The sequence below is a fragment of the Miniopterus schreibersii genome, assembly GCF_964146895.1.
Source record: "Miniopterus schreibersii genome assembly, chromosome: 8".
Lineage (NCBI taxonomy): Eukaryota > Metazoa > Chordata > Mammalia > Chiroptera > Miniopteridae > Miniopterus > Miniopterus schreibersii.
In genome coordinates, this window is record NC_138109.1 from 9,376,146 (window position 1) to 9,391,153 (window position 15,008).

At 41.0% G+C, this 15,008-nt stretch overlaps 1 protein-coding gene across 2 annotated transcripts in view; it reads right to left on the reverse strand.

Moving 5' to 3' along the window:
- ZBTB40 (zinc finger and BTB domain containing 40) overlaps positions 1 to 2,030 on the reverse strand; it is a 38,911-nt gene extending 36,881 nt beyond the window's left edge. For both annotated transcript variants that reach the window (XM_081145647.1, XM_081145646.1), the window contains exon 1: positions 1,946 to 2,030. The gene's annotated coding sequence lies outside the window, so the exon portion shown is untranslated. The remainder of the gene's footprint in view (positions 1 to 1,945) is intronic.
- Between the last annotated feature and the right edge of the window lie 12,978 nt (positions 2,031 to 15,008).

A 15,008-nucleotide genomic window follows, 5' to 3' on the forward strand; every position in this document is an offset into this window, starting at 1 on the left:
CAGATGTCCATCACTAAAAGAATATAAATGTATAGGATGTATATTATGGAATAGTAAGTGCGTTACAAAGAAGCAACAAGTAGCTATTCAGACCAAAACACGGGTAGATCTTAAATACCCAGTGTTGAGTGAAGACATAAGAACCAGAATGAGATCCAGAGCATAACACCATTTACGTAAGTCAAAAATACACAATCAAAACAATACTATAAAGTACATAAAGAAACATATGTAGCCAAAGACATTTTATCAAATACATAAGAGTGGGTGCCTATAGGGAGGAGGGGTTGGAGGTGAGGGAGAGAAATAAAAATCAAATAAGAGAAGCCTTTCCCAGATAGACACAGGAGGCTTCCTACAACACCCCAAAATGTAAAAAAATAAAAATAAAAAGTTACATGAGGAAATGAATCACCAAGAAGGAAAGTCCTTAAATGCAGGAAACAGCACAAATAACATCCCCAAGAATTGAAAACCATAAAAATTACAGAATGCTAAAATTGTTCATTTTAACGAACAGGAAGAATAAAGGAAGGCCATATGAGAGTACAAGATAATACGAAAAAATAGACACATGTGAAAAAAACTTATAGGAATAGAAATTAAATCACCAAAATTCACCCATTGATGAATTAAATAGGTTAGATATAGCTAAAGAGAAAATTAGTGATTAGGAAGAGAAGTCTGAAAAAATTACTCAGAAAGTAGCAGTTAAAAAACAAACAGAAATATGAAAGGGAGGTTAAAGGACATGGAAGAGAGAATAAGAAGGTATCTAATAGGTATTCCAGATGGAGACAATAGAGAACATGTGGGAAAAGCAATTTGAAGATATAATTTCTGAGAATTTTCTAGAATTAAAGACAATGAGTCTTCAGAATTAAAACTTCAAAATATCAACAACACGGGGAAAAAATTGTAAGAAATCCAAGAAAAAAGATATTACTTACAAGAGAATGACAATTGGACTGATACAGACTTCTCATTTATAAAAACAGATGTCAGAAGAAAATGGAATAAGTTTACAATTATTAAGGAAAATAACAACCAACCAAGTAGCTATATCCTGTTTGAAATAAAATCACCTTTAGAGAAAAATAAGAGACTCACAAACTGTCATTGAAAGAATTACTGTAAGAAAGAAATTGAATCAGAAAGAAGGGATATAATGTGAAAGAAAAAAAAAAAGTAGCAAGCAAAGAAATTGCTAAACATATCCACTAGAAAAATTAAAATCAGAAAGACTGATAACATCAAAAGTTGGTGAGAACGTGGAGTGACTAAAGCTCTTATACATTGTTGGTGGAAGCGTAAATGGTATGACTACTTAGGAGAACTGTGCAAAGGTTTCTTATAGTAAAGAATGAACCACTGATACAGGCAACAACATGGATACTCTTTAAAATATTATGTTAAGTCAAAGGCAGGCAAAAAAGAGTACATACTACATGACTTAATTTATAAGTAATAGAAATACAGGCAAAACTAATCTATGGTGACAAAGTCAGACAGTGGTTGTGGAGGCTGTTGGGGTGATGTGGGGAAGGGAGCTGAATAAAAAGAGACAAAGAAAACCTGGGGGAAATGGAAATGTTCTAGATCTTATTTGGGTGTTCATTAAAGAGTAGATTACTTGTCAAAACTCTTAAAATAGAAAACTTAAGCTCATTGTACTGCATGTTAGTTATATCTCAATGAAAAAAGAAACTAAGAAACATGTTAGTGTACCTAAAATGCACTAACTGTTTAAAAATGGGCATGGAAGGGGAAGTTAAAGACAATGGAGAATAACGACAACCACAGTACCTACCACTTATTAAATGCTTACTATGTACCAGACACTATTCTAAATGCTTTACCTATTACCTCATTTAATCCTTTTAACAACTGTATGAAACAGGTACTCTTATTATCCCATTTTATAGATAAGAGAGATTACACTAACCCAGGGTTACACTAGTGTGTGCCAGAGTCAGGGTCCAAACTCGGGCAGTCTGGCTTGAAGTGCTTAAAACTCCGCTGGCTCTCTGAAATGAAAAATCAACGACATGAAAGATCAAAGAAGGGAGACTTGAGTTAGGGTGTTCCAAGGTCAAGGGGATGACAAAACCAATGATTAACTTTAACCTTTGTTAGGTGATGTATGTTGACAGGTAAGGATAAAAGGGAATAGAAGCTAAATAAATATTTGCAAACAAGAGGTATAAAAGGAAATAAAGAAAAATGTGACTGACCCAATAGCAAGTGAGAAAAGGGAAGAAGGCAGGCAAAGAAAGTGTAGTAAATAGAAAACAACTTAAGATGGCAGAAATAAGTCCAAAAGTATTAGTAATTACAATAAAAATTTTAAAAGCAGATTAAACTTTCTTGTTAAAAGGCAGAGAGAGCCCTGGCCAGTGTGTCTCAGTTGGTTGGAGCATCATCCCGTGCACCAAAGGGTCGCAGGTCCAATTCCTGGTCAGGGCACATACCCAGGTTGCAGGTTCAATCACCAGTTGGGGCGTGTGCAGGAGGCAACCGATCAATGATGTTTCTCCCTCTCTCTGAAAAAAAGAAAAAAAAAGGCAGAGATTCTCTGATTGGATTTTCATAGGCGAATTAATATGTGGGCGTATTTACACTTAAAACAGTGCTTAGCACATGATAAATACTACATGTGTTAGTTGTTATTATTATTACCAAGAGAAGCTGTGAGTCATTCTCATTAAAGAGTTTTGAAACTAACCATCTGACATGACAGTTGACAAATATCTGTAAATAAACAATGAAAGTATATAATCTTTGTAGACTACTTTCAGGTACAGACTGCTGTTATTAAGTAAGTCTAATATATAATCATGAGGGATACTGAAATATACTATAGAGGCTAAATTATACTTTGCTGATCTCACAACTAACATACAAATGCCTCTAACATATATTTTATTGAGTTTACCCTAACTCCCTTTGCAAGGAAGTTAAATGGAGGTGAGAGAATATAACACTAGATAGAATGTCACAAAAGTGTGCTTTTCAGAGTTAAGAAACTACAGGGTAAACACTATGTGTTGGCAATCTCTAAGGGAATCCTGTAGATTCTCATATAGAGGCAACCTAAATCATGTTATTAAGCACTTACTGAAATTGCTAGGCTTGGAAAAGTTGTCAAAGATCCCAGGAGAAGAACATTTAAGCTATGAAAGAGCACCGGAATGATGAATGTTCCTCAAAGGAACAATATTAGAGCCTCAAGAAAAGACTATACTGATATGGAAAAAAAATACTTAGAAAGAAAAAACTTAATTGGTTGAACCAAATGTTGCATAATGACCCAAAACACAAATGGGACTTCAACACAAAGTGAAACCAGGCCAGCTTTCTACAGGGAGTACAAAGAACATACATTCATCTATCTATCTATCTATCTATCTATCTATCTATCTATCTACCTATCTATCTATTTATAATTTTATTCTGCCTATTTCTAAAAATGAATTGAAAGTCTGAAGATTCTTTCAGTTACAAAGAAACAAGTCACACACAGGACAAAAACCAGAAAATGCAAAAATGAGAACTAAGTCGTAGTTGGTAGAAAATATGGAACCCCTTTAATGAACAAAGAGGAATATAAAAACTTACAGTTTCAATATGTATTGCTTAATTAAATGAAATAGATGCTCTGAAATCCACAATTGCTGGCAATGTCCTTAGCAAAGCACTCAAACAAAGGCCCTTGCTGCCACTACCAGACAGTAAGAGGCTCTTTTCTGGGCCTTAGGAACTGGACCTGCTATTTCCCGATTCACTTATTTTCCCATAAGTCAGAAATACACACGTCAACCAATAATTATTTATGGGTCTATTGCCCACTATTTACTCAGCACATTGCTAGGTGCTGTGTGGGAGTCAAGTGAAATATAAAACAAGAGCCTTGTCCACAGAGAGTTTGTAATAAAGTTGACCCAACACTGAAATGATCAAAAAACAGAACTCTTAAAAGATCCAATCCACAAGAGACAAGAAGAGGGAAAGGAAGAGGAGGGGGGGAAAACAGATCGATGCAAGTGAGGGGCAGGGAAAGGGGAAGGGGCAGGGGCAAGGGAAGAGGAAGAGGAAGGGAAAGGGGAAGGGGCAGGGGAAGGGAAAGGGAAAGGGCTCGAGCAGGTAAACGCAAGTTAGGCACACTTTCAACAGGGAAGGGTGAAGAGGGAAAGAACTACAGACAGAGGAGAACCATGAACCCAATTTCCGGCCTGTGTGCTGACAATAATGTATATGCAGAGACAACTGACAATGCACCTGGCATTGGAAAGGTATCCAATGAGTAGCTGCCATTATCATCATGGACATGGGCCTGGCTAGGGTGGGTCTCTGAGGAAGTGTGGAGCCCAAGGCTGCCCAGGTTAGGAAGGCCAGAAAATGAGCAGAGGAACTTATACCTACTTGGAGGGAGGAGCTTCTGAAATAGAAACAGCACAATTAAAGCAGAGCTTTACCAGTGACAGGTGGGATGGACTAATGAGGAAAAGTGAGCCGCAATGGGAAGGAAGGACAGGCATCCTGTACATACTGCCTACCCCTAAACTGGAGTTCCACGGCGCAGAAGCTGGCCCACCCGGCCTGGATCTCTGTACTCCACTGTTCAAGAGCTAAAAGCCATTTTAATACTTGATCAAGGGTCTCCACTCTGGCTCCCTAACAATTCTGTGCCCTCCTTATGGAACATCTGTCTCAGGGCCTAAGGCATCTCTCTTGTGGTCTGGCTAGACGCTGCCTTACCTGCTTAAAGAATTTTTCCCCCCTTATTGTTGCTGTTGATAGTCCCTGTCTCCTGAACAGAATTTTTACTTCTATCTGGATGCCTGGCTCGGCTGGAACCAGAAAGCTGGAGGGATCTTGCTGAGCCCTATTCACCGCTCTCAGCAAACAGTTCATTACTTCATCTACCACGTACTCTTGTCATGTGACCAAATGACCTTAGCCCAGTCTCTTCCCTTTTTAAGGGAGGACACTGAGGTCCTGAGAGGCAGAGTTGCTCTTTGATCTGAGTCAGCTTTAACCCTGTGGCTATTTAGTATCTCACAAACAACCAGAATCAGGTGAAATGACAGGCACTCTCAACATAATTAGAGCAAAGATCACACATTCCGAGACAAGAAATGGGGCATTTGCTACACACAAAAAGATGATTTAAAATGTAAGGTATCTAAGGAATCAGCTAAGTTAAAAGAGAACCACTAGCAATTATTTCTGAGAGCGCCAAGGAGGATTGGTGAGGTTAGAAAAGGGTGACTGCAGCTTTTAACGGGCCCAGATTTCTCAAGTTCAAAGGCAGCTGTCATTTGGTCTCTTATCTTACACTGACAGCCTGAAAGGCAGCAATTTATAGCGTGAGGGATGAAGATTTCTGTATCTGACACTCCTGGGTTTACGGTAGTATCTTTTCATATGTATCATCATTGTTATTTTGAATGTTACCACCACATTAGATATAACCATCATCATTCCATCCCAAATGCTAGTCTACTACTGCCCCAGTCCCTGAGATTTTCAGCAACACCTGAGTGGCCTGCATGCATTCCTAAGGGACATCCTGGTCATCGGGAAATCCAGGTAGCTAGGACAGCTCTGAAGAACTCCAGTACTGAAGATTCTAAAGAGGCTGAATCAGGCATAAAATTCACCTTTGGGGATTCGGATGGCTATCTCCTGAGCTCCACGGCAGAAACCAAGTAAGGGTGATGCCCCGACAATACCACCTTGCTCACACACTGGGATTTGTACCTCGTAATCCCATTTACCTTCATTTATAGATGAAGACAGGCTCAGGGGCGCCAAATGCTTTCCTATGAGCCACAGAGTGAGTAAGGGGCAGAAAGGGCCCAGGGCTCAATTCTCTAGCCATGGTTCTTTCCTCTGAAATGCGAAGGCCTCACTGGATGCCAAGACCTAGCTACCGCTTCTGCAGATAACTCTTCCTTCTGAGAGCTCAGCAGCCATTACGAAGTCTAGCTGCCAACTCTTGGTCACTAAACAAGCATACTTACGGCCTCACCCTGAGGGAACTGGTTAGTGAGCTGGCCACATTCACTGTCCCATTGGCTCAAGAGGCCGTGTTCTTCTCATTACCAATTCACGTCTCACAACAGAATTAGTCCTAATGATGTTCTGCTCTCTCTTTTCATGTTCTACCAAATCATACTAGGATATTACTCATCAAATAACCACTATTAAAAGCTACTAATAATTAAACACCTTGTTATGTTTCTAAAACCTTTTTACATGTTACCTTCTTTAATACTAACCTGGCAAGATAGTCAAACCCAATTTAAAGTAAGTCCCGATAGTGAAGAAATTAAGGAACAGGCCCAAGATCATATAGCACATCAGTAGAGGAGCTGAGATTTTAGCCCAGCCGACCCGATCCTGAAGCTCATGGTGTTCACTAGAACAGTTTCTCAAACTTGCATGTGCGTAAGCATCACCTGGGGATCTTGCCAAAGGAAAGATTCTGACCCGGGAGCTCTGGGATGGGGCCTGAATTCTGCGTGCTTTTTTTTTTTTTTTTTTAATATATCTTTATTGATTTCAGAGAGAGGAAAGGAGAGGGAGAGAGAGATAGAAACATCAATGATGAGAGAGTCACTGACCGGCTGCCTCCTGCATGCCCCTGACTGGGGATCGGGCCCGCAACCCGGGCATGTGCCCTGACCAGGAATTGAACCCTGATCGCCTGGATCCTAGGTCGATGCTCAACCGCTGAGCCACACCCGGCCAGGCTGAATTCTGTGTTTCTAACAAGCTCCAGGTGATATGAACGCTGTTGTTTCAAGTACTCCTCTCTGAGTCACAAAGGACTACATGACATTATCTATTCTCAAATCTCAGCTTTTCACATCTAATTATTATATAATGTTTTAAGCAACTCTTCACCTCTAAAAAGTAACACGTCATCCTCAAATCCTTCCTTTTCCACCTGCCCTTGGCTCCAGCCTGAAAAACAAACTCCAGAATAGCTCTCGGAATAAAATCTACAAAATACAGAGGATTCCACTAACCAGGCCTGAGGTGAATAGCTATATGGCCTGGCACCAACCCGAACTCCTTTAAAATGCATTCAGCAACCAGTCCTTCTAGGACTAGCCCAGCTTCCCTGGCTGCTGCCAAAGTAATGAGAGGTCAAACTGCTCCTGATCTAGAGTCAAGTGGTCCACTGAGCCTGGTTAGGCCTAGGATGGTACGGCCAATCGATAAATGTACTCTGAAAGGAATACAATGAAGAAATCTTCGTTCATGACATTATAGATGACCTACTGTGACATATCCTTTCTAGCCACTGTGCCATTAGTCTTCCCCCACAGAATCAGACAACTCTACTTATCTTCCATAGCCTCCTACTCAGATCCCCTGAAAATGGTACTAAATAGTATTTCAAGGCCTGTATTCTCTTTCCTAGTATCAAGTCTAAAATTAAGGATCAATATTATGCGCTGCCTTGACATTTGGTAAAATCTGCTCCCATGGATGAGGTCCTGCAGCCAAACAATCGTTCTTATCAAGGGGACCAAGTACAGTTCCTGCTTATCCTTGAGCAGTGGGATTTAGTTCCCTGCGCGCCCCCCCCCCCCCCATTTTTCAAATAAATCAATCCCATCCTCTGGCAGGAACCAGAGAGTAGCAATCCAATTAATGTTACAAAGCCTGCCTCCCACAGCCCCTGGTTCTGCTGCTCCTGAGTGCAGTCGCCTGTGACCTGGCATGGCAGGCTGTATGCTCCTCTGGGCCTGAGTGTACATGTGACTAATAAACTGCTCCCAATCTCACCTGTCCAGGGTCCTGTGTTGTATGTTCAGCCATAACCCTAGGATAAGACTCCCTCCCTTCTCAATGGGTGAAGATGAGGTCGTAAAAACACCTGTTTTGCCCCATCCACTGGTCCCTGCTCTTTTTCCTGTCTTTGAAGCTCTTGAATGCCTCTGGTAAGGTCATCAACTACTCTGTGATGGTAATGATGCCCAGCACTGCGTTAATCACAGTCCATAGCTTTCCCATTTACTTCCCCGGCCCTCCCTATGAGGTAGATACCATTATTATTCCTAATTTTCAGGTGAGGAAACTAATGTCCAACAAGGTTATGCAACTTGCCCAAAACTCACAGCTAATGAATATGGGCAGAGCTCAGATGCAGAGCTGCCTGGCTCTTAATGACTACCTTCGCCTTGACAGGCTTTCCAGGCTCGCTGCTGTCATTCTTCACACCTCTCACAGACAGAGATGTACCGCGGGACACCCAACAGGAGCACCTGCATTTGAGGCACCTTGTTTCTCCTGCTGGTCTCTGCTGAACGATGGATGGAGACATGTATCTGGGAAAGAGAGCTGTTGGAATAGGCCAGCTGACTAGCTGGATGCCAAGAGACTTCCCTCGATGGCTTGAACTTAAGGTCTGGCTTGGTTGTCAACCCTGCAGATACAAAAACGCTATCCTGTAAGTCTCACAGTTAAATGGACTTGGGGAGGTTAGATAATACCGTCTAAGTTCAGAAAAGAACTATAAATCAGAAAGTAATTTATTAGTTCATTTACTAGTGAAATATGCCTACTCTTTGCAGTTATCTGTAAAAAAAAAAAAATTAAGCAGTGAGGACAAGTATCATCAGAAAGCCTCTTAAGAATCACAGTAGAGACTGTATGCTGCATTCACTGGAAGCCTGGTGATCTGTTTTTGCCATAGAAGTAGATGCCTGGCCTCCAGACTGGGCAGGTAGAGTCTGAGGGTCAATGCACACTGCAGGGCAGTGCCAGGTACCACTCTGTCTTGTCACCTCTATCACCGAGTTCCTGGACTCTTCTGTGGCTCCAGCCTCTCTTTTGGTACAGTTGGGCTCAGCTTTGTCCTGAGGTGACCCTCTGCAGGTACCTAACAGCAGTGACCATGTGCTAATTTTCGTCCCAGAATGGAAGGAGTGCCCTCCTTTTGCTCCTGCCCACAGGCTTTTCTGTTGGCGCCGCAAACAGCTATCTATAGCAGATAGAACTCCTTCCAGGAGTCTAAGTCCAACGAAGCTTTCAACTCACTTCAAACTTACCTGCCCTCTAACTTCCATCTGGGCTGTCACCCAACACTGCCTGTCATCCCAGATTCAGCCCTCATCCCCTTTCCCTCTGTCCCTTCACCCACTCCTCCCTCCCATGCCTTTCTTTCACCTGTCACGCTGCCTGCCTTCAGGCCACTCTGCCACGTATCACTAATTTAAACTTAAAAGAGACGGCGTAATTCAGTCCTGTCATTTTACAGATGAAGAAAGTGACAGAAATTAAGTGACCTGCCAAGTCATGTATCTAGGTAACGGCAGGGCCAGACCCGGGACCCAGGTTTCTGGGCTTTTGAACCAGTACTTGAAACAAAACCCGTAAGCTACACAACATGCTGTCCATGGGGAAGGCTCCCTATGATCTCTCAGACTGGCAGCCACTAGTACTAGGTATGTATACAGCATATTTACTGTGGTTTTTTCTTTGAATGATGATTAAACATCAACCATTGATGGCTCTTTGAATAGGAAAATAATTATCCTTAAGCCATAAAAATGCCCCAAAGTGTCTCAGGGGATGATTGCAAATTTCCCAATCTAGTATCATTAGTAGACCTATAAGGTAGATTTATGACTTAAAAACAAAACAAAAAAATTTAAGTGATTATTTAAAATATTTAAAAGATAATATATCAATGACTATTTCACCAAGGTCAAGATGAAGGAGGTCTTTCTATGCCTAAAGGAAAATGATCAATAGATTTGACTATATAAAAATGTAAACTTCCCCAAAAAACCATCCCATGAAATGAAAAATAAGTAGCTAATATTAGAATAGAAAGATCACACAAATCAATAAGGAAAACATTAACACTGAAAGTTTTTAAATGGACAAACAGCTAATTCACAAAAGAAATAAAAATAAACCTTTTTTTTAAAGTTCATCCTCATGAATAATTAAAAATTGCAAATTAAAACAATAGTGTTTTGGGGCAATCAAACTGGAAAAGTTTTGCAATGATAGCGTTTAATTAGGAAGCAGTGGTTTTAGATCATGGACTCTAATTTGGCAGATTTTGAAGCCTTAGTGACCTTGGGTAAGTCACTTTAATTTCTGTGAGCCTTAATGTCTTCACAGTATTGGTGGGTTATTTATTTATTTATTTATATTTTTTATTTTTGAGTGATAAAAATGTTACAGAATTAGAAAGTGATGGTGGTTACACAGGCTTTTGAAGCGTATACTTTAAAACATTAAATTATATGGTATGTTATATCTAAATAAAAATTTTACATTATGCTCTTGAAGATTTTTAACAACGTGGAGATATCCTTTCAATATACTATAAGAAAAAAAACAGCATGCAACTGTATATATAATTCAAATTTGATTTAAAAATATAAGTACACATAAATACACATTTGCACTAAAAAAGACATAAAATATTTCAAAATGCTAACGGTGGTTATCCCTAGGTAGTGTCATTATGAGGAACTTACTTTCTTCTTCATACACTTAAAATTTTCTATAGTAAACATGCATTATTTTTATAACCAGGAAATTTAAAAATAGAAACCCAGGCAGGTCTGGCTGGCTACAAAGCTAAGGTCATTTCCAACATACTACTCACTCATTAACATTTATTTCACTTCTACTAAGTACCAAGCAAAGTTAGTAAGATATAATCTCTGCCAGCAAGAAATTTACGTAAGTCTAGGGTGGGATTTAAACTGCAGTCGAGGACTGGAAAGGGGAAGGAAAGTCCGTAGCACACCTTCTGGGGAGAGGCCCCACAGCTGTCCTGAGCAGCAGTGTAGTTTGGAGGTTAAAGGCTGGAGCTAGGGCCAGACTACCTGGGTGTGAAGCTTGAATATCCAATTACACACTGTGTGATCTTGGGAAAATTACCTAACCTATGTGGGGCACAGTTTCCTCATCTACAAAATAGGAGGAATAATAGTACCTCTCTCACTGGGTTGTTAGAAGCTTAAGTGAGTCAACACACCTAAAGCACCAGCACTAGGGACATACTAAGTACTCAATAAATTAGTAAGCTGTTGGCTGCCATCACCATCATCACCATCATCACCATCATCACCTCCACCACCACCTCACCACAGATTCTCAAAGAGGTAGAGACACAGCAGATTAAAGACTACTGGCAAGTAACCATTCTACTCAACTAATTTCTTTGTCCAGATTCTCTCAATTTCAAATGGAATTCTTCTTTTGAGGCATTCTATAAAATACCATGACACAAAACATCAAAATGCTCAGCATAACAGACTACTAGTATCCTCTTACCTTCAGGCTAATTCATAGAAACAAGCGATTTAAAAGGGAAGGAGGCTCGATGGGCGTGGCTCAGTGGTTGAGCATTGACCTATGACCCAGGAGATCACTGTTTGATTCCTGGGCAGGGCACATGCCTGGGCTGCAGGCTCGGGATAGTGCAGGAGGCAGCCGATCAATGACTCTCTCTCACCACTGATGTTCCTATCTCTTCTCCCTCCCTCTCCTTTCCTCTCTCTGAAATCAATAAAACATATATATATATTTTAAAAAAAAATTTAAATGCCCGGCCAGGCGTGGCTCAGCAGTTAAGCATCGACCTAGAATCCAGGAGATTGCAGTTGGATTCCCAGTCAGGGCACATGCCCGGGTTGTGGGCTCGATCCCCAGTAGGGGGCATGCAGGAGGCAGCTGATCAATGACACTCTCATCATTGATGTTTCTCTCTCTCTCTCTCCCCTCTCCTTTCCTCGCTCTGAAATCAATAAAGACTTTTAAAAATAAATAAATAAAAGGGAAGGAGGCTTTGATAGACTTATCTGCCTTTCTGGGCCATGCTGCAGCGAACCAGTGGTACTTCCAAGGTGACTCTTGACAGGCCAAACTGCAAAATCTCCTAAGCACCACATTCATCTAATGAGTGACTGGGGACAGTGACTGCATCACATCTAATGTGACTCTTGCATCTGCAGTTGAGAGTCTCCACACGCAATCATGCTTCAGTGCTCTCACATCCAACCTCTTAGGTGCTAATAAAAGGCCCCTGGCTTTGTCTCGGGTACTGAGAGATATTTTGTTCTGACCTGAAAAGGTGGATGAGCTCTGAGTTTCCACCAACTTGATTATGAGAATATACTCTTCCTCAGCAGGGAATAAATCTGGACCACACTGACACAGTATTAAACTCTAAACTCAAAACACTGGTCTAATGTGAACATCAAAGCACTCAGGCAAATCAAGAACGGAGCCGAGCCTTGGGACTTCAGGCCGTGTGCTTCCAGTCAAGGTCTGGCACATCTGCTGTAGAGCCAGCCAGGCGTGATGCACAGCTCTGCCCTTCTTACTCCCTATATGACTTTAGGCAGGCTGCTTAACTCTCTGGGTCTCAGTTTCCTCATATGTAAAATGGGAGTAATATTAGTCCTTATCTCATGGGGGAGTTATAAGCAATGATAAGTCACTACATGTAAATGAGTTAATGTACATAAAGGACATTTCCTGTAACATTTAAACATTCACTAAATGTTCAAAGGAATCATAAAAATACAGCTGCCAAGATAATTTGTTTTTATAGTTCTTAGGCTGGATGGTCAGTTGACAGATGTACTTTTTTAAAATCACTCTGCCTCATCATTTTATATGTTACATACGTATCTTCTCTGTATGGCAAATGTAACAAAATTCTTTTTTAAAAGAAAATTTCTAGACAATCCCATAACTAGTTTCACACAGCTGGTCTGAGATAAGAGTTAGGTAGGAAAGAGAATGAAGAGGGTTAGGCCTCTCATAGCACAGATCTCTGGACCATAATCAGAGATTTCATTCTAAGCCTTAAACTCACTGAAAATTAAGAGATACAAAGTACTTCTGAAATCACCTGGTCCAATTCCCCACATTGTGTAGATGAGAAATTGAAGTTTGAGAAGTAAAGTGGTTTTAAGAACTTCTAGTTAACTAGTGACAGACATGAGACTCTTCCTGCTGCCCACGTATGAGCTGTATATTCTAAGTGGAAGCAAAAGGGAGACATTCTGGAAAGGGGGAAAAAGACATACACAGTCTGGAAGGGTTAAGGTAGCGACCTAGCAACATGTAGCTAACATATACTAAGATTTATTATATCCCAGGCACCGTGCCAAGATCTTTGCATGGGTGGCCTTACATAATTTTTGCAAAACCTGTGAGGCGGTTACTATTATTAACTCCACTTTCAACTGAGAAAGTGGAGGCCTAGCGAGATGAAATGACTCACCCCCAATCACAAAGCCAGTGAGTGGCAGAGTCAGTAAATGAGCCCACGCTGTCTGACTCTGGAGCTGGAACCTTTACCACAGGACCTTACCCAAGCTCAAGCACTTAAAAAGCAGTTTAGCTCTTGATCCTAGAGTCTTTCTCCTACTTTTCTGGTAACTTCTTTGTTCAGAGGCACTGCAAAGATACACAGTAGTTGAAGTGATTTTTTAAGTAAGAGCAGGTGACATTATTTAGAACTTACTTAGCTTGTGCAACATGAGGTACCATACACACATTTCTCAAGCCCCCGACTTGCCAAGACCACACAGCTGGGATGTGAAGCCCATGCAGGCCCAGCATGACTCCAAGGCCCTATTTCCCTATTTCCCAGCCTCATCAGTGGACATAGCTTGGAGGAAGAGACCACTTTCAGCTTAACATCCTTCACTTCTTATACCTTTGCAGTTAAGTAGCAGAAGCACTGAAGAGAGGACGAACCCCCGCCCCCGCATTACTGCCCCACTATACTGCTCAGACCCCACCCTTGGGCACACCTCTGTGTCCGTCTCAGAGAAGAACTCCACCCTCCTCTTCTCCTAGGGCTGTAGCTTCACTCACCTTTGAAGAAACGGGAATTACTTTCATCTCTGTCTTTCTCTCATTCATCACCAGGGAGTAGGACAAGAGGGTTAACTTAAGGAGCTAATAAAAAAATGCAAAATGGCAGAACTTCCCTATTGTCTTTAACTTTGGGAAAGAGCCTATGGATTCTATAGTATTCGTTCAAAAATGTTCAAAGGAAGACATGGAAAATTTCATCCTCAACAATTTGCTGCCCAGGAAGAAAACCCAGAACTTTAGGAGCCAATTAGTCTGCTGTCTTGGACTTTGATCCTGGAAAGTCTCCCTCTGGTTTGAATCTAACTGGAACTGAGGGCAGCTGATAGCAGAGTGGTGTATGGGTGGTCAAATTTAATGACTGCCAGGGCTTCAGAGCAACATTCAGAAGTTACAGTACCACGCCAACCTATGGCCTAAATGTATAAGAGCAGTAAGTTTCGCTGTTATTTAAATTTATAAGTTCTTATTATGTTCCTGCAATCATGCTAGGAGCTGGGCACCCAAACCACTGGCAGGCCTTTAAAAATCAACGAATCGAATTGCACTAATAAAACCAGGCAAAGAAAAGGCAAAGCGTGAGCAGAGAACACAAGAGGAGTGATGACAGGAGGGCCTACTGCTTGCAAATGGCTAAAGTTTGGGCAGTGTCTGTGATATGTAGCAGACAGGAAGACTAATAAAACACTAGCAGTTTGAGTGTAGATGAGTGGCTCTCAACTGTTTTTCTTCTGTTTTTCCCTAGCCAGCTGGAGTTTAAAATTTGAAAAACAATCTTAACAAGGAGCTAAAAAAAGAAAGGTTCTAAAGCTGACTTTAGCTTTGTAACCTTGAGTTACTTAACCTTTCCAAACCTGTTTTCTCAAGTGTAAAATGGAGCTACCATGTATATGGGAGCTCACAATGCTATCCTCACTTTGGTATGTTTGACATTTCCATAATAATTTTTTAAATGGGGATAACAGTACCTATTGTTTAGCTGCTGTAGGATTACAAGAAGTAATTATGTAAAAACACCTAGTACAATGCCTGGCGCTCTGTAGGTGTGTTCAATAAGTGCCAACTATTATTACCAACATGCTCTTTTTTAAAGTTCGGGGATGGGAATAAAGAGAGCAAAACACTGTGAG